Source organism: Marmota monax, unplaced genomic scaffold (genome assembly GCF_021218885.2).
Source record: "Marmota monax isolate L192 unplaced genomic scaffold, Marmota_monax_Labrador192_F-V1.1 WCK01_AAM20220418_F8-fsc00076, whole genome shotgun sequence".
Classification (NCBI taxonomy): Eukaryota; Metazoa; Chordata; class Mammalia; order Rodentia; family Sciuridae; genus Marmota; species Marmota monax.
The window spans coordinates 3,911,382-3,935,683 of record NW_026692843.1 but is presented as its reverse complement, the minus strand read 5'-3'; the positions used below and the strand labels follow the sequence as shown (position 1 = coordinate 3,935,683).

Below are 24,302 nucleotides of genomic sequence, written 5' to 3'. Positions count from 1 at the left end.
TTGAGACACAAAGGTCGTGGCTCTAATCGGCTCAACTTCTCAGTTGAAGAAACCCTGTCAACCATGATATCTCCCTGTCCAAAGACATTCTGAGGGGATTATTTATATGATGACAAAATAATATGTGTGACTTTTAAATCATTGTATAATTACCTCTAATAATGTCTCACCAATCTCAGCAATAGGAGTCTGAAGGGTTCATAGCTGTACCATAGCACATTGTGCTAAATCCAGGCACCGGAAAATTATGGGCCAAAAATGCTATGGATACTAATAGGCATCTCATTACATAACAAAGCAAATAGCTTGCAAGAAATTAAGGTGATAATGACGAAGTCAAACTAATAAAGATTTCTAATTAAAATGGAATAGCAGCAGCAAGTCTAAGCCACAGCTCAGGAATGCTGACCGCGCATTAGTGACAAAGCATCATCCCTGGAAATTCCCAGGGCTTGTTACTCAGGACATAGGAGAGATGCTGTCAAGCAGAATGCTGGGCAGAGCCCTCCGTGAACTCTAGTGCTGGCTTGATTCTGTTTAAGAACTCCCAATTTAGAAATGTATTTCTTGATTAACTCTTAGTTTTGTAAAAATAAAAGACTTTGACCGGGTGCCGTGGTGCATGTGTGTAATCTCAGTGGCTCAGGTGGCTGAGATAGGAGGATCGAGAGTTCAAAGCCAGCCTCAGAAACAGCAAGGTGCTAAGCAACTCAGTGAGAGCCTGTCTCTAAATAAAATATAAAATAGTCCTGGGGATGTCTCAGTGGTCGAGTGCCCTTGAGTTCAATCCCTGGGACCCCCAAAATAATAAATAAATAAATAAATAAATAAAAGAATTTGGAACTGCATGCCGTCCATCTATCAAGAAAGAAAATGATTGGTACAAAAATATTTGCTTACAGGACTTTTCTGCCTCCCATTCTCTTTGCAAGAGGAGTTCTGATAGTTTGTTTTGGGTTTTGTGTGTTGATCTGGGTAAGAAAGAAAAGGGAAGATGCTGGACTGAGTGTTTTAAGGACATGGGGAGATAGGCCAGCGGAGAAGAGCTGGGCCCTAAAGGCCTATGGGCTGGAGGCTGCAGGAGGAGGGAGAGGGAGGGTGCTGGGGGAAATCTCAGAACAGGGCTGGATTTCACAGGGTGTGGCTGTCCTGAAGAGGGACTTTGAAGGAGTCTATCTCCTGGACTGCCAGCCATCCTCCTTTGTCACAGGCTCAGGTTATGTCACTAACAACCTGCACTGGTTTTCAGGTGTTGGGTGTCTTGTTTTCCTACAGTATTTTTACTGCAGTAACAGGAAGAGATGTGACAGCTGCAGCACTGTGCTGAGAAATCCTGCTGAAGACAGTTACTGGAGGTCTGGGAGGTGGTGTGATAGCCCCGGCTGGGGACAGGGCACAGAATCCCCCATCCGTTGGCCCTTAGGACATGTGTCAAAGCTTTGTAGAGTCTGCCTCTTTGTGAAGATCACAGCTGTGCTGTTCTGGTGCAGATGAGGACAGCCCAGTTAGCAGGGGATCTGGAGGACTGAGAATTCGCCTGCAGGGCTCTAGTTCCTGCACCCATCCTCCCCTCCAGCCTGCTCAGGGATAGTGTGCCCGGAGCAGGGGCCTCGGGCAATGGCCATGGGCAATGTTCCTGAAGCAGGATGTGGCATGCATAGCAGTTCCCAAGAGTCCTGGTATTGAGAACCTACCGGGTTTGCAAGTCAGTAATCCCAGGATCCAGGTTCAAGGCTAGCCTCAGCAACTTAGCAAGGCCCTAAGCAACTTGGCAAAATAAAAAATTTAAAAGGGCTGGTTATGTAGATCAGTGGTAAAAGGGCCCCTGCTTTCAGTCCCAAGTACCAAAAACAACAACAAAAACATTGAGAACCCCAAAAACTTTTGCTGGTTTTTGTTACATCCTCTTCTTTTTTGGGGGGGAAAGGAGTACCAAGGATTGAACTCAGGGGTACCCAACCACTGAGCCACACCCCCAGACCTACTTTGCATTTTATTTATAGACAGGGTCTCACTGAGTTGCTTAGTGCCTCACTTTGGCTGAGGCTGGCTTTGAACTCGCAATCCTCCTGCCTCAGCCTCCTAAGCCACTGGGGTTACAGCCGTGTGCCACCGCGCCCATCTTTTGTTCTATCTCCTGAGATGCACCATTTTAGAACTTACTCCTGAAACATTAAAAACATTAATTAACTTTATTAATTTAACAATAACATGACAAGCCATTACTTATTAACACAAACAAGACATTGATTACAACTAACTCTTAAGAACAAAAGAGAGATTTGAAGTAGAGTTTGCCACTGGCCTTGGTGTTTGGTTTTTCTTTTCTTTGTCCTTCTCCTCTTCCTCCATTGCTTTATTTTCTTTGAAAACTCTATTTTCAAGAAAAAGACAGCGAGAAGAGTGTTGTTATTTGACAGTTTTGCAAATCTCTAACGTTTGGCTGGATGGCAGATAGCTGCACCTCCTGTTTCCTGCTGCCTTGGAGGGGATGTTTTGTGGAGCCCAGGAGGAAAGCTGACCCAGGCAGGTAGCTGGGAAAGGGATGGCGGTTCCCATAGTTGTCGATATATCCTGCTTCCCACCATATCAAAAGTGGACAGTAATAATTTCTCAAAAGTTCGTTACAATGTCAAACGTGGAATGACATCATTGAGATGCTCACCCTTTGTTCTAGAAAAGCCATTCTCCTATCTTATACTTGGAATGGATCTTCTACCCGGCGTGATTTTCGTAACATCATGAACTAGCCACTTGGAGAAAATTTGTTTCCTAAGTCGGGCTGCTCTAACAAATGTTGACACATTTCGTTAGACCCTATCAAAAAATATTTGTTAAAGTCAGCACCAAGTACACGAGAAAGTATTTAAATATTGAAAAGCTGTCCAGCTCATGGCAGCGTATACGTGTTTTCCAAAATCTAATTTTCACTTGAAAGCTTGAATTTTATCTTGGCAACAAATGATATCAATTGTTTTCCTTGAAGTGACAGGCTCAGCTCATTCACTCCTGAGAAAATGTCTGCCAATTACCCACGTCTGAATGACCGTAGTTTGTCAGAACTTCTTTCAAGCAAAAACAGTGTTTCATGGAAAACTGGTTGGTTCCGGGCACAAGGCAAATAATTGCACACGATCTTTTATGCGCGACAACAATTTCACTGCATTAGACAGCACAAGTATTTACATACACTCCCCAAGGTTGTCATGAGGGATATTAAAAGACACACTTTTATAGGGAGACATAAATGTTATTAATTTTACCGTTTCATCAAAAACATTCTTGACTGAAACTGGCTTTTTTTCTTTCTGTGAGTGCAAGGGGTATAGAGCCCAAGGTCAAGCAGTGCAGGTGGACAATGCGGCTGTCATTAGTCACTGGGCACCAGCAGTTTGACCTGCTGTTGTTTGGTGCAAATGTCGACACTGGGAAAAACACAATCTTATGCTAGTTGTGCCATGGAAATAAAATCTTCCAGATTCTCTGCAAGCCTCAGCCGCCCTGGGGTTGTATCTGGTGAACTTCTGGTACAGCAGACCTTGTGATGCACACATGCAGAACTTGTAAATTCACCTCCTTAAGATTTATTTGTAACCCCAAATCAATCAGAGTGTGTTCCCGAGGTCATTCGCAGACACACGCATGCACACAGCCACTTAGTATTGAGTTGTCCAAAGTCCACGTGCCCTGCTGAGGCCGGACAGGCCTGGCTGTGCTGTCTTGGTTCGTTCTTATATTGCAAACCAGTGCCTTTTGTGCGGTTTGTTTTGTGCTGTGGGTTATTCATTGTTGTTCTTTATGTTGGTGATCTGGCTATTTAAGGACTTCATGTGCTGAGTTGAAGTGTTGTCTAGTGTTCCCAAACCAAAGAGACTGGGTTCCCTTAAGAAAAAAAAATACATTTACTAATTAGAACAAATTAAAAATAAAAGAAAAAAATACATTCCTTCAATCAGCATTGTGCAGGCCTGGAGTTGCAGTGCTGTGGGTTGTGTTAATGAGTCAACAGTACATATTAAGTGAGGTGTATTTAAATATAATGCCCATAAAACAAGGGCATGTATTAATTACTTGATGAAAATGTCATGACCAGAGGCTGGCTTGTATTTCCCTGAGCAGTGATGATTCAGTATTCATTAAATTGGCATTTCCAGTGACTTTATAGAACATAATTAATTACTATGACAAATAAGAATTAACCATCTAAGGGAAAATGGTCCACATTGACCATCTCTTTATTAGGTAGGATAGATCAAGTTGTGCTGCAGTAACAACATGTCCTGAATCTGAGTGGTTTTGGGTGCTTATAGTTTAGTTTCTTGCTCATGCTTCATGTTTGTCCTGGGTATTAGGCCTTTTCTGCACATTTCCCTCCCTTTAACACATGGGTTGACCAAACACCCAGCACCTGGAACATTGCTGGCCATGTTGGCAGCAGAAGGCCATGTGGCTCACAGATATTTAAAATGTTCCTTTTTAAGGAGCATTGTTTCTGCTAACATTTTGTTAGCCAAAGTCAATCCCGCAGGCATACTGAACTTCCAGGGCAACCCTACACTTAGTCCAGGAGGAGAGTAGGCAATTTTGATTGGGTAAACAGTACTCAGGACTGTCACATTCATGACATGCCATCAATCCAGGATACCATCAATTGAAGTGCATCATTGTTTCATGTACTCTTCATGACAAAGCAGGACACCAATGTGGTAAAGATAGACCTTAATCAGCGATAGCTATTGGGGTGGGGGAAAACGCCCAGTGTGAACTGAAACCAACCTGGACTTGCAAACAGGTGTTGGGATAGAGAAAGAGAGAGTCGAGGAGGGATGTGGTGACTTAGCAGAGTCCAGCAGTGAAAGATTACCAAGGTCCGTCAGTGCAGCCCGTGGGCTGGCTGTGTCTGTTGATGGAGGTGATCAGAGTTCGGGTTCTAGCTCCCACAGACACAGGCAGGCCCTGCCCACAGGCACTGGCTGGCATGAACAGCCAATTCTTTTAGCAGCCTTGGGTTTTCTCAAGCAGGTACTTTAAAGGAGTGAAGGTCATCTGAGGGAGTAGAAACTGTGAGGGGTTGTCCAGTCTCTGTGGGCTAAGGTTGAGCCCAAGTCAAGGAGAGGGCTCAGCAGGCCTGACTAGAGGTTGCTGAAGAGGAGAATCTTCATCAGCACCACAGAGAAAGAAAACTGCTGCCAACTTAACTGTGATTCCCTTCCCACCTCGCTGTCTGCCAGACCTCGCCAAGGTGCATCTGGATTTCAAGATGGTGAAAATTAAAAATGCTTTTCAACTAAAAATTGAAGGAATATAGAAAATGGAGGAAAACATTGTTTTTGAGCATAGAAAATAATAAAATGATCATGAATTATGTTCACATCTTACTCTTCATGTCTTATTATCTGAAAACATAATAATTTTTGTACCTACGAGTAATTGTAGGATGAAGCAAATGCATTGGTGCTGTTATTTACAATTTTTTTTTTTTTGGCGTTGTAGACAGACAGAATGCCTTTATTTTATTTGTTTATTTTTATGTGGTGCTAAGGATCGAACCCAGTGCCTCACACATGCCAGGCAAGCACTCTGCCACTGAGCTGCAGCCCCAACCCTGAAGTTTTTATTTTGAAATAGTTATAGGTTCATTATTCATCATAGATAATGTACAGGGAAATCCCTCGTTCCCCTCACCGTGTTTTCCCAATGGGAGCAGCTTGTGTAACTGTACTGTAGTGTCACATCCAGGGAGTTAATGTCTGTGAAAGACACAGAGCTTAATAGGATTTCACTAGTTTTACATGTAATAGTGTGTGTGTGTGTGTGTGTGTGTGCGCGCTCATGTGTGTGCAGGTGTGTGTATATGTATAAGTGTCTATGCGGTTATTAATGTGCAGATTGGTATAACTAACACACTCTCCAGATACAGACCATTGGTATGTTTTGTGGGATGCTACAATGAGTTTTATGCCTAGGAGCTCAGCATTCAAACAGATGACTCATAGAAAACCTTTGCCTCTTTGCACCTTAAAATAAAATTGGTGGGTGAATGGTGGATGGTTTCGATTTCTTGAAATACTTTGCATCAACTTGAGCAAGTAGGCTTGTCCAAAATAGGAATTCACTGCCTGGAAATTAATTTGTAAGCGATTTCTAAAAAGAGCCATAGGGGTCTGTTAACTTTAGCATGAGGTACAGGAAGCAGTGCAGAATTTGGAAATGGAAAAAAATGAAACATGTGCAATTGCTCATATCAGAGTCTTCCTATTTTTAGGCCTCATCATTAGAGGGAAGGGGGCATGACCTTATCATGCACATCTGTGGTTTTCAATGCCCAATATCTTCCAGTCTTGTCACGTTGCATCAAGAATCTGAATCTGCCTGTGGGGCTGTGGCCCACTTTCAGCCACTGTTCCCACTTGGGACTCTTTGCTCCCTGCCAGACCTTGCCCTGGGCCATGATGCTTATTGTCATGTTTGGATGATGACCTCAAACAGGATCTCCTCCTCCCCACCTTCACAGATGAGCAAACTGGCAAACTGTAGAAGCTTAAATGTCTTGTCCCTGTCACTCAACCCACAAGTGGCTGAGCCAGGTCCCAGCCCAGCTTCTTTGATTCCCAGGCTTTATTCTTCCACTGGATGGTGCTCCTCTTCTCCTCCTCCATCACCCCTTCTCCTCGGGTTTTTTTTTTTTTTTGGTACTAGGAATGGAATCCAGAGCCTCATCACTGAGCTATATCCCCAGCCCTTTTAAAAAAACTGGAATCTTGCCCAGTTGTCCAGGCTGGCCTCGAACTTGTGATCCTCTCCGCCTCAACCTCCAGAGGAGCTGGGATTGCTAGTGTGCTACTGTGCCCAGCCTGTTTTTTCTTTTTGGTTGGACATTTCATCACAGTTTTCCAGTAGATCTGGAGAGGAGGCCACTGGAACTTTGTAGGGCTCTCGCCTTGTTAGTCAGATGCCCATTTGCAGCAGGACATGTGGAAGTCCTGCATCTGCCAGTCAGTCCCACCATACTTTTTTTGATGGCTTTACTTTCAACTTCAGACGCTCTTCCTCAGGGCAGTGCATGTAGTCCAGTGAGTCTCCCCGTTTCCCCAAGCCATCCAGTTAGGGGATGCTCTCAACAGCCTCCAAGGGGGCAAATAGAAACATAGGACTGAGCAGTGCAGGAAAAAATCAGCTACCACCAGGGGGCACTGTAACCCTTATGTGGTTGGTACCTGGAGGACAAATGGCCCCATTCGCGCTCCCAACAGAGAAGGTGATTTCACTGAGATTTACATTCTCCTTTGGCTCAGACACTGCCTCATGAGGATAAATCACAGTGGTTGCTGCATCTTATGGAATCCTTATGTGCTCTGCTGGCACATTGCAGTTGAAAAAAAACCAGCCACTCTCTGGCATTTCCCCTTCCCACTAACAGTGATGGATGGTGAGCGCTGAGGCTGCCTTTTCCCCAAGCACAAATGTATTCAGTTGTTCTCTTTAGAACCCGCCGTTCAATTGATTCCAACACTAAATATAATAAGTAGTGTCAGAGAAGGGTCAGCAGATTGCTTAGAATTGTGAGCAGATCCCGGGCCTCCTGCCCTTGTGGATTCTGGTTGACGCAGCCTTTGGGTGCCAGTCGGCAGCTCCATCAACTTGAAGGAGAGCTTGGCTCGGGATGGGAAACAGGAAATATTTCATTATGTAACGGGAAGCACTTTTATCTCTAGTATCAACTTCCCCAAAGTGCCTGGCTTTAAATTTTTCTGAGTAAGTAGAGGCACTGATGTTGAAAAATATAAAGTGAGTTGAGCATGATCCGAGGGGAGCCACGGGCTGAATCTTGGGCCGGTACATTTGTAGTTTGGTCCAGTGTTTTCATACTCTGTGCGAGGGTAGCAGACGGCTGAAGCTGGCCAGGGATGTACCACGGTCCCCCCAAACAGGAGCAAGGACACCAGCAGCACTCCACAGGTGGTGGGCCTGGCCCTGGGCATGCTCTGTAGTGGGGTATGGAGTTGTCCTGGGCAGGGCATCTTTGCCATGTGAATTCTGTCATCCCTTTCCTGTGAAAGTCCTTCTTCTTTCTGGGTCTTGGTTTCCTCATCTGAAAGGTTGGGCCTGAACAGATGCACTCTGTGGCTCTTCTCAGTTCTGGCCCTTCCTAGCCCCTACCTAGGCTTCAGCCAGGCTACCAGGTGGTGAATGGAATGATCACCTCCCACAGGGATGTGAACTTAATGGAGGTTGAGGATTTTGCCAAATCGCAGTATTTGCCCATTTTAATAAAAACTGAAATTATCCTCCTTCACCACCCCTCTCCCTGTCATTGACTTTTCCTGGGGGTCGTTTCTGTGTATCCTTCCATGCGTAGAAACCAACATACTTCTAACATTGCTTCTACATAGTCCATTTATGTTGATGCGTACTCTTATTTTTTAAACCAAGCTGTCTGTGTACTACCTGTAATGGTCTTCCCCAGCAACCCTGCGTGGGCATCCTTCCAAGGGATAGGACCAATATGAGTGCTGCATAGAGTTCCTCTGCACAGCAGAGCTTACTGGGCAGGTTTTCATTGGTGGACTTTTGGGAGGTCTTCAATTTCTTGTATCACATTCAAGACTGTGGAGGACACAGTCTCACAAATACCCTTGCATGGAGCTACAGGATGTAGCGTGTGTGTTTGACTAGTACTAGGTATTATCAAGACGGCCCCAGTTTATTTTCAGCAGGAGTTTTGAAGAATACAAAGTCTTAATGCTGAGAAAGTGACAACCAAGTGAAGTCGTGGTCACAGAGCGCCTGGGCCAGGAAGGCTGGTTCTGCCCTCCCGGGGTGAGGCACAGCTGCTCTCAGCCTGTGCAGCTCTGGGAGGGAGTGTGGGCCGGCCATGGGGAGGGACCGAGGAGTGTGTTCCCTTTCCTCATATCCAGAGGCTCATCATTCTAGTCCTGGGTAGAAGACTATGCAACAGCATCTCCAACTCCCCTTTCCCTGTTTACAGATCTCAGATTCTCTATAAGGAATTGAGGGGAGGTGGTGAGGCTCCTCACCATGGTCCCCCACCACACATTAAAGAAGTTAAGTTCATCTAGGAAGAGGATGTTGTTTCTTTCATCTTCTTTGGTGCAGTCTCCTGGGTGATACACACATGTGTGTGTCCCCATACTACACACACCTGTTCTGTTATTTCACATCAACCGGGATACTTTTCAGGTCACACTCTGCTCTTGTGAGTTTTTATAGAACATACACTCTACTTCTTTAAAACAGCAATGCATATTCCTTCTTCTTCCAGTGGACAATCAACATCAAACATTGTCTCTGCCATACCTAATAAGAAGCCCACATAATCTGACACATCCACATTTCTGTGATCATGGATCTGCTGATGTAACATTTCTAATGGTGTGAAATGGCTTCCCAAGATGGCGCCAAGACCAATGGAAAAGCTCAATCCCAAAGCACTCAGTTAAATATCTGATCAGGTTAATAGTGTGTGAATAAAAACCATGTATAGAGCACCTACTAAGGGCCCCACCGTGTTCATTGCTGGGCATGCAGAAATGATGACGACAGTCTGTGTTCTTGGAGCGAAGATGTCATTGGGGAGAAAAGACATCCAGTTGGGAAAGTTAGCTGGGCGTAGACTTGAACAGGCTCACAGGCACTCAGAAGAGGCTGAGTTGCAGAGAGGAAGGAGTTCGTCCCTCTGTCTAGAATCAGCTGGCTGGGTTGTGCTCATTGCTTCATGCCCTCTGGGTCCTTGGGGAAAGTTAGCTGAGGAGGCAGTGGGACTTCTCTGACCACAAAAAGGCCTGGGTCTCAGGCTGGCCTGTTCAGAGGATTGCTCCAGGCATTGGGCAGCTCAGGGAGATGGGCAGCAGCCCGAGGGTCCCCACAAGGTCGGAGAGCCCCTCTGGCAGAACCCCCTTTCTTCCTCCTTCCCTGAATCTCCACTCTCTGGAAGTCCTAAGGAGTTTCCCTGCTCAGAAACCCTTGCTCTGCCTCGACTGTCTACCATTCCAGCCCCCTCTGGAAATCACATCCAGTGTCATGCTCCATGAGCTCTCTGTCACCTGGTGTGACTCCTCCTCCTAGCTGGGTGGTGCTCTCCCTCCCTCCCTGTGGGTAAGCTGCCTGCTGAGTCACCTGTACAAAGGGTGCGGTCAGATGGTCAGATGTTGAGTTCATTTTTGCTTTTACTAAAAAGTTCCCCCAGTGCAGGGTCAAGCACATTATTGACTAGACTCCCTCCTGCCTGCCCAGACGGAATCCATGGATCCCTGGCTGTGTCTTACAGCTCACCAGGCACAGGAACCTGCAGGGCAGTGTCTCGTGCGCTCTCAGTACATGATTGCTGACTGGTGAGAGAATAACTCACCAGGGGCGGGTTGTGTATACACAGGTGAGCAGTCACTGGCCTGGGGGGGGGGGCTGGGCCTCCAGCTCCTGGTGCCTGTCCTGTGAGTACTGTTCATAATCATGGGGCAAAGTCCATGCCATCTGCACAGAACCTCCCAGGACCACCGGCTAACACGCACGTTCCTGGCCCCACCCACAAGGCCTCTGAGCTGGGTAGCTCTAGCAATATTGATCTTTTCTCACTTTTATTTGGGTGGGGTAGGGTGAGGCCTTCCACCGTTTAGGAAACCCTGCCTTGTCCTGGGTTAACAACTGGCCAAGGGACTGCTTGCCACCTCTGATGTGGTTTTTGCCCCTAACCAGTGCCAAAGAATATAAGAAGTTTGAATTGGTTGGCAACTTTTAAAAATGGGACTTTTTAGTTTTCTGAAGGCAGAAAGTGGGTGAAGAAGTGGAAACTGACTTAACACAGCAAAGAGCCTCCGCCTTGATGAGACTGTGAGGTGGTGCTGGAAGAAGCACCCGAGGTGTCAGACCAGGAGACCCGGGTCAAGGCAGTCTGTGACCCAGGTAGGGCTCTGGAGAAAAGACCGCCTGATCACCTGGGCCAGTTTCCTGGTCAGGAGGCACAGCCTGCAGGTCTGCAGCTCACTCAGCCTTTGAGGACCTCCTTCTGGATATGAATAAGTGGCCAGGGAGGGTCAGTGCTTTGAGGAAGAAAGTCTCCACCATGAAAATGAGAGAACAAAACACATAAGTAGAAGAAAGGAACCCTGAGGAAATGTGATCCTAAGACTCAGAAGCCAATTTCAATGAAAGTTGATTTCTTATTCTTGGAGAGATAAGAGGACATAGCACTTCCAGAAACCAAGACCAGACTGCAAGTGGAAAAGGAACCATCAGGGAAATAGAGTGAGCTCTTGGAAATTGCAATTACAATACCCATCAGTAACATCAGTGGAAAATAAAGACACAGGAAAAATCTCAGAAGGTAGAAAAATAAAAAATAAAGAGAAACAGAAAATATGAAAACATGGGGGCAGGAAGGATGAACCCAGGAGTCCAACATCTGCCCAGGAGGAGTTCCGTGAAAAATGAAGGTAGAAGATGCAGGAGGCCGTTACACAGTAAATGGGACTGGACAGCACGAACCAGCCTGATAGAGGGACCAACCAGAACAAGGATCCATGACCACAGCATCTGTGGTCACAGCGCAGTGTTGGTTGACGGCTCGCTACCTGCCCAGTGCTATTCTAAGGGCAGTGTGTGTCGCCTCCTCCGTCCCACACCCCCTCTGCAGGGAGGGTTTCCTTATCCCCACTTGAAGGAGCACAGCGAGGTCAAGTGCCATGTCCAAGACATCATGGCCACAGATGATGTTGTCAGGCCTCAGACGCATGTAGTCTGACATCTCTCTGTGTCACCATGAAATGAACAGAATACTGCACACAAAAAGAAGATCCCTGGGTTTGCCGAGACAAAACCAGAATGCACACAAAGGAACATGAGTCAGATGATATCAGACGTATCTATGGCAACCTTGGAAATCGTAGGGTGCCTTTGAAACTCTGAAGGACTGTGGTTTCCAATGATAAATCCAAACCAGCCCACTTCCCAATCGAGTGAGAGAGCAGAATACAGACCAACAATGGACCCCTCAAAGACGTCACCTCCAGCCACAGAGCTACAGAGGACAAGGGCTGTGACCTGGCCCAAGAGGGGGACATGACTTCTGGGAAGGTTGGGTACCATAAGAGCTACCCACCAACTGCAAACCCCCTCCATGAAGGCAGAGAATAAGTAATAATATTTGAGTAAGCAGATTAGGAAATAGCAACCAAATTTTTAGTAATATGGAAGAAAACACCCCCAGAAAGGAGAGTAGAAAATGTTTGACAAGAATAGGGATGATATTTGGAGAGGGCTGGAGCAAGGACTGCTATTATTTTAAGTTTTTGATTTTTTAAAAAAATGTTTATTTATTTATTTTTTTTAGTTGTAGTTGGACATGATACCTTTATTTCACTTATTTTATGTAGTGCTAAGGATTGAACCCAGGGTCTTGCACGTGCGAGGCAAGCACTTTACTGCTGAGCCACAACCTCAGCCCCTAAGTTTTTGATTTTTAAACTATATGTTTACATTAAGCTGAGTAAGAAAAATACAGTGGCTTTTACCTATAGAGCACATTTCTGCTCTGCGGGGGAAGCTAGAAACCCATGGAGCCCCAGTCTGCTGTCATACGTGGCATATGAGGGGCTCCTTTTGAATGGGGGCTCCCTACAGAGCTTGCCACTGTCCCAAACAGGCCAGCTTCCCTTATTTCCTTTACCTCTGCTCCTCCCAGCCACCTGAGTGTGTGTCGTGTGGCTGTACAAATCCCCTATATCCTCTTTCCACCCACCAACCTACCTACCTGCAGCAGATTCATTAGCCACAGGGAAAGGACCGTAGGTGCCAAAGATGAAGGTGGCCTCAACATTTTCCTTTGTTGGGGTCCCTTTTTAACACCCTAGAACAGCTTCTTGCTAAATCCCAGGTCCTTAGAAAGCCCCAAGTAGTGGATTATGTAAATAGGATAAATGCCGATTTAGTAAAATCCCGTTGGAGAGGCTCAACTTGTGGGCAGATACGTTCTCTTAATAGGGGCTGTCTCCACTGAACAGATTGCACATGGTCCCTCTGATCTCCTTCCAGGAGCTTCCCTTATGGAGGGTCCACCAGGTGACCAAGACAATAGCCTCTAGCCAGACCGCTGTCAGGGGGAATTGTGAGAAGTCTCTCTCCTAACCCAGGCATCCACACTGACTTCAGTGAAGGGCTCACAGATCTGCGATCTCTGGGCCTGTCATTTGAGGGCTGATTGTCATTCCCCTAAGAGGAGCAAGAACTCCTGGAGCCCGGGACCAAGGGGATCCCACGTTCAGAAGGAGCAGCAGGGATCCTTCCTCATCCAGAGCGTAAGTGTGTGCGTAATTAAAGAGCAGCCTGGGAAGCCAGTCCTGTGTCTCCATCTCGAGATGTTGGCAGGATCATGGCCACTGTACTAATCTCTCCTCCTTTTAGATCTTTGGTCAAGAATGCCAGGAAAGTTTCAGACAAGAGGCAACTGTGATGGGCTTTTTGAAACTGAGAGCCCTTCCTCTACTAACTAGATTGCAACCGGCCCTCCCAGACGAACGTACTTTCTTTTCAGGATGTGTCAAATGCAGGAGTCACTATGGGAAAGAAGTCCAGAGGCTGGTGATTGAAATCCACAGCCTTAAGCCTCCCACGGGGGAAGTCAGCAACCAGCAGAGATGACAGGCGACTCCCTCTGGGTGCCGGTGGGATATTAATGCATCCGTTAATACCAGGTGCTTTCCCGGCACAGTGGGAGCTCAGGAAATTTGAATGAATGATAAACAAAGCCCCACTCGGGTTTGTTAAACTCAATGTAGTTTAAATGAACTTTTATAATAATTGTAACTTCCATCACTAGTTTGATGTTGATGTTAATGGCTGATCATATTCACTTGAGAAATTTTTGTGACCCTAAGCAAGAGGATTCCCTGCTTTTGAGCCATGACCCTCCAGGGTTGTAGGCCTGGTTCCTCCCAGTGATCAGCTGCGCTGGGGCTGTGTTCTGGGGTTGCCGACTGTGTTCTTTTTCAGATGTTCCCAAACATCCAAAGCCATCTTCAAGACGCCAGACTTGGAGGCAAAACCAAGTGACGTCACTCCATTTACTAAAACGAGTCTGGCTCTGTTCTGAAGGACTAGCAGGGAATTGGTATGTGGAGGAAATGAATAGATGGGTGTAAGTAACATTAATCCAGCCTGTCAAGTCCTGTACCATGGAGTCTGCGGCCAACGCAGTAGTGAAGATGCTCAAAACCTGGGGAGGACTTGTGTCAGGGAGTCCTTTTCCTGTTGGGGTTCTCCTCTTGATACCCAAAATGTGTGGAGTGTTTCTGAGGCACTGATGACGTCAAAGGCCACAGAGTGGGTGAAGGGCACCCCAGCTGGAAAACACCACCCTGTCACTCAGGGTTTGCCTGTGCTTGCCCTAGGTCCCTGCACCAGCCTCAGTGCAGGACCCGTTCAGCAGCAAGCTCTGGTGCTCCTTGCCTGTCCCTAGACCCAGGGGACTTTGTAGAGAAGAAGCCTGTGAATTTGAATTTAGAGCAACTCCCAAGTGGTTCTCATGTACCATAGGGCTTGGGAATCTGGATTTTTCGTAAGGGTTTAAATCCTGTGATCGTGCATAATGTGGGGCTGACCCAAGAGTGAGAAGAAGCCTTTGGCATTCGGGAGCTTTGGGTTTGACCGACAGAGACACAAGGGTCTGTGGGACACTGACTGCTCAAGCCCCTGAGATGGCTGAGCACTGCATTGCCTGTGCTGGATGCCTCGTTTGGGTGGCACCAGCCGAGTTAATCTACCTCAAACCCAGTTTTGTTTTTCTCATTAAAGGAAGCACTGGTAGAAGGACCTGAATTTTCACCCTCACCTTCATTTAGCATAAATCCCAGGATGAGAGGGATGAACGTTGTGCCAATGTGTGGGTGATTTGAACTTTGTATACCGGTGCACGGCAGCCTTTCAGAAGAGAAACTCAGGTGCACATGGAGACCTGGGTGGGAAAAGAGAAAATCTAAAGGTCACGGCGATGATGAGGTCAAAATGTCAGGATGGTGGCAAAGCTCAGGATCCTACCGCATTTCCTTCCCTGTCTCCCTCCCTGTCCCCTCAGCCTCTGGGATTTTGGAGGATAAAGACTTTGGAGGGAGGAAAACAAACAAACAAAAACAAAAAACAAAAAAAGGAAGAAACGTGGAGAGAAAATGAGAGAAGTGAAGACAGAGGCTGGTGCTCACGTGGGCAGGATTTGTGTCCCATGGAGACATGTGCAAGGTGCCCATGCCCCAAGCATCAAAGCCTTGTCATCCTCCATGTCCCTGGCACTGATGACAGGGTCCTCCCCACAGTTTTCTGCCGGCTTCGTCAATGCCAGGCTGCTCAGCAGTGGAGCACAGCTGGATGAATGGAAACGCTCTGCTCAGGGTGAGTGGGATGAGTTGGCAAGTGGGGTTTGCACATTCAATTAACCCTCAAACAACCTAGAGAGACTGCAGGCTCAAAAATAGACTTTTGTGCTTGTTCTTGATAGATTTTTGCCTTTCCTTTTTATTTACATGTTATTTCCTCTAAAGAATATAATCTATCTTAAAATTGACCATGCAGGTGATAAATACCAGGATCATACAGGACTATTCTCATGGTGGATGGAGGGACTTACAGAACAGTTTGGGAGAAGACGAGGTAATGATTGACTAAGGCCAATGGGGAAAGGAAATAGGATTCACATGATAACTTTTTTTTTTTTTTTTTAAAAAAAAACATGTTATTTAGCAGGAGTTACAGGAAAATGTAGGCAATCTCTAGTTTTAAAAACATTAAGACACACTTTTAATAACATACAACCAAAACTCTTCTTTAACCAATAAACACAAGTCATAAAGCTTTGGCTGGAATTTGTTGTGAAGATTTTATAAAGTACATTATTTGCCCTCACGGCAGCCCGTTAGGGGCTTATTGTTCCATTTTTACAGAAGGAGTGAACAGTAGAGAGGTGATAAAGTCAGTGTGATTTGCATTAAGTCACCCAGAGAGTTAGTTGCAGAATTAAGCTTTTTTAAATATATATATTAATCTAAAAACTTTTCCTGTCATATCCATCACATTTCTAGAAGGAAAAAAATCACTGCAAACAGTGGGAAGGAAGTTCTTTATTTTCATCAAGTTATCATGGCTTAAACAGTAGGTTTGAGAAGACTTTGAAATGCAGTGATGTGTATTTTTTTCTTTTAATCATGAATCACTGGGTTTTATTTCCATATCTACTTCCTAAAACCCAGAAAACCCAATGAAAAGCCTGGTCAGGAGAAAGAGCTACATCATTTTGCATATTAACTCAGTGAGATCACCAACTAATTGATGGAAAACCCATAATGAAATGTGCCTGATCTTTTTTTTTTTTTCTATAATGAGTTGTCATGATTTCCTTAAAATAGAAGACAAATGTCCCCTAATTGAGTGTGTAGATAATGGTGTGTGTAATAGGACACCATCAGGGACCTGGGATGAGAGCAAATAGTTTGATCTCCCAAGAAGAAAAGTGTCAGCGTCCGTGTCTCATCTTATTCATTGCCCGGGAAGTAAACTTACTTAGCTGCTAAGAGAAACCTTTCCAAGCTAACAGCCTTGCACCCTCAATTGGGATTCAATATGGTGGTCACTTTGTCAGAGCTAAGCATCAGCTGATCCTGCTGGGGAGAGCCCAGTGTGGGCATGACCCGAGCCAAGCACACAGGCTTGCAGTGCCAGCTACCTTCTGGGCCGGTAGGTGCCAGAACACTTCTCCAAGGAAGCATCTTCTTTTTCTGTCCAAGTGCATCTCTTGTCTATGCATCAGCTCTAAGTGCCACAGTCTGCAGGGCCAGGTTGCACGATGCTGTGCTCATCCCCTCGTTCCCAGAAACAGCACAGGGTGGCCCAAGGTGGGAACTCAGCGTGACCCCCACTGCTCATCAGCAATCACGTCGCTTCCCTGCTGGCCCCTGGGTCTCTCACCTGCCAAGGTGCTGGTTGTTCTATCCCCACTGTGGAACCTGCACCATTGCACCCACCATTCTTTCTGGATCTGCCATGTATGTTAATGAGCTCTCACTGGAATCCATCCACTTACAGCAACCGAACCACCCTGTAGCATTTCTTAATTTTTATTTTTTGTAGTACTGAGGATTGAACCCAGGGGTGCTCTAACACTGAGCTACATCCCCAGCCCTTTCTCTTTTTTGAGACTAGGTCTCGCTAAGTTCCCAGGCTGGCCTCCAACTTGCCATCCTGCCTCAGCCTCCAGAAGGGGCAGGATCACAGGTGGGTATCACAGCCCCTGGCTCACTTCATAGCATCTTTGAATACCTACTGTTGACCAGGAAATTTCTAGTAAACTAAAGACGTCCTGATGAATATGACTCATCTCTCTTCATGGAACTCAAAACTGTAAAATCACTTTATAGATTTGAAATGCAGAAAAACCAAAGCAATGGTTCTTTTTTTTTTTTTAAATGCATTTTCTAAAAGAACATAAAATAAAAATGTGGAAGCCTTCTAAATTTTCCTACAAATTTTTGTAAATATGAATATACATATATACATGTTATATAAATTATTCTGACTTTTAGCAACATTCTCTTTCAATCTTAGATATCCTATGTGCATCTGTTTACACATATATACATCTGTCTTACTCTTTTACTTTGTAACATTTCAATGCATTAAACAATTACTGCAAAAAATAAGACATGCATGGAATGATCCATAGAAAATCTACATATACAGGCTGAGGTTGTGGCTCAGTGGTGGAGCGCTCGCCTAGCACAGGTGAGGCCCTGGGTTAGATCCTCAGCACCACATAAAAATAAATAAGTTAAAGATATTGTGTCCAACTATAACTAAAAAATAAATATTAAAAAGAATAGAAAATACACATATTCATTCAGCAAATATTTATTGAGTGTTGTCAGTGTGCCAGGACTGTTCTTGGCTAGGAAGAAATAAAACAGAGTCTTTGTCTCCATGGAGCTGGAAATCTGGAAGGGAGAGGCGCAGTAAACAGGTGAACTTGAGTACATGGTGTGTCGGCCAGAGAATAGTGGAGGGAGGGGCATGTAGAGCCCTGGGTTACATGGTGTGGTCAGTGAGAACCCCTAGTGAGGGCACAGACATCAAGGAAGCAAAGAGCTAAGTGTGCAAGTCAGGCACGATGGTCCCGGGCAAAGCCGTGGTGTGCTGGCAAATGAATAAGAACCAGCTCGCTGGAAAAAACAAAAGTCCTTCTATTCTACATTTGCCAGTTCCCACAGTATGAATGTGCCCACTGCGGCTGATTCTAGCCACTAACACAGGGTCACTGAGTGTGCACCAGCAGAGAGATGCTCAGAATCTCTCTGTGAGCCACACTGAGTGGGTACCGGCTCCAGCACAGCCCGAGGCAGAGGTGTGCGTGGTGAGCCTGGGGTGCCGGAGGGCCGCGTGGCAGGTGTGGATGCAGCAAGTCGGGGAGAGTGGACGGATCTAAAAAGGCAGGCTGGGGCCAAGTGAAGTGAGCCAATCTCAAAGTGACAAATACCATATGGTTCCACATATAGTGGGTGACGATTCACAGAGACAGGAAGGATGGGGCTTGCCAGGGACTGGGACAGGGCGAAACGGGGAGTGACTTGCAAGGGAGTCACAGATTTGCAAGATGAAAATATGCTGGAGATTGAGTCACAAGATGAATGTACTTGCCTCTGCTGAACTGTGCGCCTAAAAATGGTTACAATGGTTAACTTTATGTCATACATTTAAGAAAAAAATCACAGTTAAAATTTAAAAATGCAACCCAGAGCAAGGTCATGGACCCTGCAAGCCAATGCAAGAACTTTGTATAGAAATCAAGACTTTGAGAGGTTTGGGGTGAAGACTCTCTCACTTGATCTGGCTTGCAATTCTGAAGGATTGTAAGGTGTTTCCTCTATTTTTCATTACCTCAGTGAAATGCATGAGCCTGGGTGCTTTAAAGAGAAAAGGGGTACATTGATCTCACATTTCTGGAGGTTCGAGGACATGGAGATGGCATCAGCTTAGTTCTGGGGAAGGTCTCAGGTGAATGGCATCATGGCAGGGGATGCGTGAGAGGAGAGATCACATGAAAGACGTGAGGCCAGACCAAGACACCAGGGACTGACTGGGTCCCCTGAGAAGGACGTTAATGTCTTCGGAGGGCATGCCCTCAGTGACCTGAGAACCTCTCACTGGTTCCCTGCTCTTAAAGGTCATACAACCTCTCAACATCATCCCACTGAGGACCAAGCTGTCAGCACAGGGACCCTTGGAGGAGGGGGACACCCTTAAAGCATGGCAGAGGTAAAGGACAGAGCCTGGGCCAGCAGGAAGCCTTTGCAATCACTCAGAAAAGACAAGTGTGGCTTGGCCCTGGGGGTCCATGATGGAGGCCGTGCACAGTGGATGGGTCATGAGAGAGCTGTGCAGGGAGATCCAGGAGGACCGGCTGACTGAGTGGACACGGGATGGGGGAGAGAGAGAAGGGACGGGCATGACCTCACTTCTTCTTGCCCCATAGTGGGGACGATGTTGCTCTTGTTCAACGGAACTGTGGACACTGCAGGAGGAATAGGCTTGGGGCAGGAAACCTGGAGTTCAGGGCTGGACGTTGTGAGGCCAAGACACTCACTGCGTGCAGGCGGAGAGGCTGGGTGGGCAGGGGGATGCACGCCTGGCATTCTGGATAGACGTCTGGCCTGGAATTACATATGTGGGCACCATCAGTGACGGAGGCTACGCACACACAAACACGTAGGGCATCCTCCTGCTGCCAGCTTGGGCCCAACTCCCACATCAAATCAGTGGTTAGTTAAATACCAAGGAGATTACAATAGCAGTATAGTTAAAACCACAACGGAACAGTGACAGATGAAAAGTGTTCCTGACACTGAACCACTGAGGCTGGGTTTCCCACTAGAAAGTCACATTTTCCTGATTTTCATTGGCGTGGTGACTAATTGATCTTTTAAGTTTGTCCTTTGAGCCCGATGTGCTTACTTGTCTCATGCTCATAGGCCCCTGGGAAGGAACCTGTGGACAGAAGAGCACAGGCCGTCATTTACTTAACCAGCTCCACAGTGACCACGTATCAGTGAGTGACCCTGTGAGAGTCCACCTCGTCTCCTGTTTCTAGATTTTTCTTCTCAGTTGTTCTCCACACTGCTGCCAGATTGCCCTTCACAGAACCCAGCTCCAATTACGTCACTGACTGCTGCAGGACACAGAGTGGCCCATTTCCACTCTAGCCAGAACTCAGGTCCTCATTAGCATTGAATGTGCCACCTTCTCTGGCCCCCTCTGTCTTTCCAGGGCTTGGGGCAGTGCCAATGTGCACAAACTGTGCCCGTTCATGTTTCCAGCCAGAGTTCTGTCTGCAGATCCCTGTCCCCTGCTCGAGGTGCTGGTTATGCCCAGCTTGCTTCTGTTCTGGGGAAGCCTCTCAGCTGTGTTTTCTGGGGTCCCCACTCCTGCTGTACATCTCTCTACACTGCACATCCTTGGACGCTGGGGCTCCAAATGCCACAGACTCTGTATTCTGAAGCATCTTCTGTGTGCTGTGGCTTCAATTAGATGTTATGTGGGTTCCAAGCTGCAGGTGTAGCCCGTCCTTCCTCACCATGGCACGCCCATGAGCCTTGCACACCACCTGCACACCAGCAGGGCATGGTGTTCAATGCGTTTCCACAAGCCTGGCTCTGTGCTCTGTGCTCTTGTGTATGTAATTAGCCCTCAAAAGGGACCTGAAATAGGTGCTTCTGAAACATTTCCATTTTGCTTTAAGTGGAGGAGATGCTTGCCCAAGGTCAGACATTTTGACCTTGGTGAAGAGTGAAAGAGAGAGCGGGGTTGGAACACAGACGGGCAACTCGACCCGCCAGGCCCTGCCATCACCTGTGGCCCTCTCGGGAGAGAGTGAGGAAATTGTGTGGATGCTGAGAGGAACAAGGGCTGTGTGATTGAGGAGTGAGGTGGGTGTCAGGTACTCGCCCTAACCCTGGGAAATGCACACGCGTGCGTGCCTTCGACACTACGAGCACGTCTGTGGCATGGCAAGGCTGCCGTGGGTGAATGCACTACAAGGGCCCCAGGGCTGGTTCCAGGTGCCAAGAGCTCATGTCACAAAACACATTCCTGCATGAGCTGTAGGTCACTGAGCGTTTGCTCCACCCCACGTCTTCCATGCGGTAGGAAACCATGCAAAAGTCATTTCTTTGCCCCTTGGATTAAAGCATCTTCATTTTGAAAGAATCGATAGACTGAAAATAAATTCGAACCCAGAGATAAATAAATACGATCCACGCTCTCTTGGTGTTCCATCCTCCTCCCAGACTACAAGTTATCAAACACTTAAATATTTAAAGCCTCAAATTAACTTCAAGATAACACTAAAATGCACCGATGTCCTTTACCCTGATAAGGAGTGCAATGAATGACTTTAAATTAATGCTGAGGTACATGCTCTGAATATATTAAGAAGCCGGGTAATTTATATGCCTGGCTGAGCCTGTGCTTGTTCTCCCTGCAATCAGGGGGATTGGTGCCTGTTAAACAGTGCTGGGGACAAAACAGCAGTGTGATTTCTAAACACAGGGAACACAAGCAGGCAGGCTGCAGCTCGGGCCTGCCCAGCCCATCTGTGAGGACACCAGTCCCTTTGAAGTTTCTTGTTGAGTAATTGCTAACATTTGTTCTCTGTACTGTACACCTCACAGCGCAGCCCCACATGAGGTCTGATCTGTCCTCACGACTACCCTGGGGTGTAGGCAGGGGATGGATGACTGATTATTTTTGTACCAGGCAGAAAACTGAGGCACAGACAGGGAAAGTGGATTCTCAGAGCTGGGTAGTATTTTGCCACACTGTTGCTTTACTGGACGGACCCTTTAGAGGTCATGTTGACCTTGCCTTTTAAAGCCACGATAAAGGTAACTTTCTACTAAGCAGTTATCATTCTTGGTGCTTTACCCTGTGCATGCTGATGTGGCAAGTTCTTCTAAGAAAAAGAAAAAGAAAAGATTAAAAAAAAAAACAGGCTGTAGACAAATAGACATAATGTTTAGGCAATAAACATCCTATACATTTCTACATGCAGAGTTAGTTGCTTATAAACGCTTAGTTAAAAGATACACAGCGATAGTTAGCAGTACTTACACCTGGGATCAAAAAGTTGGAGGGGCCTTCAGGGGAATTTCCCTCTGTGTATGTTGGTCTCGTTTCTGGTGACAGTGACCACAGTTTTCTGACTTTAGTTCTAGTAGCAGTACTGTGGGGATTCTCGGCCCTTGGGTGGGGTGAGTATTGCAGCCTACGACACCGTGAGTTCAAAACAGGTGTACGTTTTGCTACTCTCACTCATTTTGCAAAGGTGACCTTAAGCAAAGTACATACCTGGATTTGGACATCCCCAAAGCATGTCATAGAACATTTGAAAATGTGACCAACAGCATCAGGACAGTACAGAGGGCATCCTGACCGTCTGCAGCTCTCACAGAGACAAATATTCTGTGGACCTCACCACGCCCTTGGCTGTCACTACCTGTGCCACTGAGACTTAAGGTTTAAAGGGTAGCCAGGTGGCATCATTTCTAACTGCTCAGATGGCTTGCCAGAGCATGGAGAAGCCTTTTCACAGGGAGCATGCTCTTGTGCCAAGAAACCAGCTTCCCTCCTTCCTTCCTGAACTCTGGAGAAGCCTCTGGCTGTGATACCCACCCGGCAGAGGTCCCTGGCTCCCCACGTCAGAGTGTCGATGTTCCCTAGAGGTGACCGGCTCACCAGGTACAGGATCACTAAGGTTGTGAAGCTCAGGGAGTTTGTTGGGCCACACTCTCTTACCTGCTGAGCTCACCTAGTCTATAGGTTATGTCTTCATATTTCCCTCAGGAAAACAGCTGGACTCCGCTGGACCTATCAAAACTGGAATCATGTGCCACAGGGTCAGACGAGCAGCAGGCCTGGTGTCCAACAGGCCTGGCCAGTGCCCAATGCGGGCTGGAATTTCAGGAGGGGAAAGGCCCAGCTCCCCTTTCTGGGAGCCGCAATCTTCTCCAAGGGACTCAGGCTGGGACCCAGGGGCCTGATGATCAGGCCTGATGACAAAGGTCTGTGTAACTTGTAAACTGGCAGAAGTCTTCGTGTGTCCAGGAGGGAGTGTGGACTACCATGGCTCCCCTCACACGGTCTCCAGCACTCCATGAAAACCTGCCGGGTGCTGAGAATCTGGTCTGGGCGTCCCTGATGATAACTGACCATCCTTCTGCATCTGCTCTCCCTGGACCATCTGTGAAGCTTGGCTGCATCTACTGATGTCACTGCACGAGCCCTGTAGCTTTTGTCCCCTTCGTGCAAACCGCCATTGCCAGCCTCCAAGGTGAACGAGTCTCTCCTCTTCAAGACCCTTGCGAACGCTGCTGCCCTGGTGGAAACTCTGCCTCCCTCTAGGAAGGCCAGAGTCAGTGGTGTCCCTGGCCATCCATCAGAGCCACCCACAGAGCTTTGGCTGAGCCGTCTAGGTCATCTGCCAGAGAGTCGGCTAGTCAGGGGAGCAGCTGGAAGCACTTATAGGAGGCCAGGTTCAAGTGTTCAGGGGAAGTTGAGTGTTGGGCTGGTGGGCAACAGTGGCCCCGGGGTCAGCAGGACGGCCTCCCCAGTCACTGAGGTTGTAGGCCACATTTGTGGCTGGAGAGGTCAGTTATGTCAACTTAGGGGACAAGGGGGGAGGATAATTAATGAAATAGACTAAGCTATTGTCCATGTTAATTCTTTAAATGCAGAAATAATGTCCAGATCCCATTGTCCACTTAGCCCACAGTTTCTAGAATACGACCAACATCCTTCCCACGGCCCGAAGGGCAGCATGCTTAGCCTCTGCCTCACCCAGACTCTGTTTTCCAGGAGCCGAGAGGCTGCCCAGAGCTAGCCTTAGGACAGTCCTGGGCAAACCGGGATAGCTGGTCACTCTAGTGGTTTCATTTCTACCTACTATCCAAAGCCTCTCTCTATCCACTGCTCTGATCTCAAATATTCCTTCACAGGACTTTGAAACCCTGGGTAATAAATGAATGAATGAGTGAATAAATACATAAATAAATATGTAGATTTAGAAATAGTTTTTTGGGGTAGCTGTTTTGTTTTTTGTTTTTAAGTCTAATGTACAGAAAAGTGTCTAAGGGTACAGATGCTCTGTGTGTGTTCACGAAACGATCTCACCAGGTTAAGAAGTGGAGGACTGCTGGAGCCCGGCCATCTCCAGGAAGCCCTGTTTGGGTCCTCCCTCACTGCATCGTGAGCTACTTCAA

General features: G+C 46.8%; 1 protein-coding gene across 1 annotated transcript in view; it reads left to right on the top strand.

Annotated features, from left to right (window-relative positions):
• CUNH10orf90 (chromosome unknown C10orf90 homolog) overlaps positions 1-24,302 on the top strand; it is a 284,414-nt gene that overhangs the window by 31,765 nt on the left and 228,347 nt on the right. The gene's annotated exons all lie outside the window — the stretch shown is intronic.